The sequence below is a fragment of the Mandrillus leucophaeus genome, unplaced genomic scaffold (genome assembly GCF_000951045.1).
Source record: "Mandrillus leucophaeus isolate KB7577 unplaced genomic scaffold, Mleu.le_1.0 Scaffold158, whole genome shotgun sequence".
Lineage (NCBI taxonomy): Eukaryota > Metazoa > Chordata > Mammalia > Primates > Cercopithecidae > Mandrillus > Mandrillus leucophaeus.
The window spans coordinates 1564073-1566611 of record NW_012101565.1 but is presented as its reverse complement, the minus strand read 5'-3'; positions in this window follow the sequence as shown (position 1 = coordinate 1566611).

Here is a 2539-nt window from a genome sequence, read left to right as displayed (position 1 = left end):
GCAACCTCTGCCTCCTGGGTTCAGGTGATTCTCCTACCTCAGCCTCCCGAGTAGCTGGGATTACAGGCGTGCACCATCACGCCTGGCTGATTTTTTTGTATTTTTAGTAGAGATGGGGTTTCTCCATGTTGGTAAGGCTGGTCTCAAACTCCTGACCTCAGGTGACCTGCCTGCCTCGGCCTCCCAAAGTGCTGAGATTACGGGCGTGAACCACCACATCTGGCCTAGCTATGAACATTTTTACACAGATCTTTTGTTAACACCTGTTTGCATTTTGGTGGGGGATATACACCTCAAAGTGAAATTGCTGGGTCATAAACTATGTATATATTCAGCTTTAATTGATATTGCCAAAGAATTTTCCCTAATCAATTTACATTTCACCAGCAGCATATAAGAGATCTTGACTGGGTGTGTTCGACTCACTGCAACCTGTGCCTCTCGGGTTCAAGCGACTCTTCTGCTTCAGCCTCCCGAGTATCTGGGACTACAGGTGCAAGCCACCACACCCGGCTATTTTTTGTATTTTTAGTAGAAATGGGGTTTTACCATGTTGGTCCCACTGGTCTTGAACTCCTGACCTCAAGTGATCCACCCACCTCTGCCTCCCAAAGTGCTGGGATTATAGGGTGAGCCACTGCACCTGGCTGGGCTAACTTATCTTTTTGATTTTTAAAAGAATTTATTTTTTGTAGAGATGAGGTCTCACTGCATTGCACAGGCTGGTCTCGAACTCCTGGGCTCAAGCGATCCTGTCTTGGCCTGGTATTACAATCACCTGGGATTATAGGTGTGAGCCAGCATGCCCGGCTGATTGGCTAATGTTTTGCTTGGAATTTTTACATATATGTTTATGGAGATATTGGCTTGTAAATTTCCTTCCTTTTAATGAGCTTGTCAGAATTTGGTATCCGTGTATCAGTGTTACACTAGGTGTATTAGCTTATTGTTTTTTTTTTTTTTTGAGCTGGAGTCTAGCTCTGTCGCCCAGGCTGGAGTGCAGTGGCGCGATCTTAGCTCACTGCAAGCTCCGCCTCCCGGGTTCTAGGTGTATTAGTTTATTAGCATTGGTAAAGTCCATAAACAGAATAGCTTAAACAGCAATATTTGTTCTTCACAGTTCTGGAGGCTAGAAGTCTAAGATCAAGGTGTCTGTAGGGCCTTGCTCCCTCAGAAGGTGCTAGGGAAGGATCTCTTCCAGTCCTCTCTCCTTGCTTCTGGTAGTTCCTTGCCTTGTGGCAACACACCCCAGTCTCCACACGGCATTTTCCCTGCGTGTGCGTCTGTGGTCAGATTTCCCCATTTTATAAGGGCATCGGTTATGTTGGATTAGGGAGCCACCCTATTGCAGTCGACTTCGTCTTAACCAATTACATCTGCAACAACCTTATTTCCAAATGAGGTCACATTCGGAGGTACTGGGGTTTAGGACTTCAGCATATTAATTTGGTGGGGGCACCATTTACCTCACAATGCTGGGCTCGTAAAATGAGTTGGCGAGTTTTATGAGATGAGCATCACCTTCTTTTTATGTAAGTCTTGGTAGGTTATGGGTTGATGTCTTACCGTTTTAGAACCATTTCAAGTGTTATGTATTCGACATTGCTTCTTCCCCATTCTTTCTACTCCTTCTCAGACTCTAATTACGGGTATTTGTGACCCTTCTCCCCACATTCTCTCATACTGTGTTCTCTATCCATTCTCTTTCTTCTCTTCGTGAGTTTTAGGATATTTTCTATCAACCTGTCTTCCAGTTCACCAATAGTTCACTTCTGACTTGTCTAATTTGCTTAAACCTGTCTCTTGAATTTTTGGTTTCAGTTAACTGTGTTTTTCTATCAAAGAAGCTCAATTTAAGCCGGTGCAGTGACTCACGCCCATAATCCCAGCACTTTGGGAGACTTCATCTCTATCCAAAATAAAAATTTAAAAAAATAAGCTCAATTTGAGTCGGGATGTGGTAATCCCATCACTTCAGGAGGTCGAGGCAAGAAGATTGCTTGAGGCCAGGACTTTGAGACCAACAATGGGCAACAGAGTGAGACCCCCGTCTCCACAAAAAATAAAAATAAAAAATTAGGCTGAGCGTGGTGGCTCACACCTGTAATCCCAACACTTTGGGAGGCTGAGGTGGGTGGACCACTTGAGCTCAGCAGTTCAACACCAGCCTGGGCAACATGGTGAAACCCCATCTTTACAAAAAATACAAAAAATTAGCCAGGGGTGGTGGTGCAAGCCTGTGGTTCCAGATACTTGGGAAGCTGAGGTGGGAGGATCCACTTGTGCCTGGGAAGCAGAGGTTGCAGTGAGCCGAGATTGTGCCACTGCACTCCAGCCTGGGCGAAAGAGTGAGACCCCATATCTAAAAGAAAAAAAAAATTAGCCAGGTGTGGTAGTGATCGCCTGTGGTCCTAGCTACTTGGGAGGTTGAGGCAGAAGGATCTTGAGTCCAAGAGGTTGAGGCTGCAGTGAGAAACAAAAGAGAAAAGAGAAGAGAAGAGAGAAGGGAAGGGGAAGGGAGGGGAGGGAAGGAGAGGGG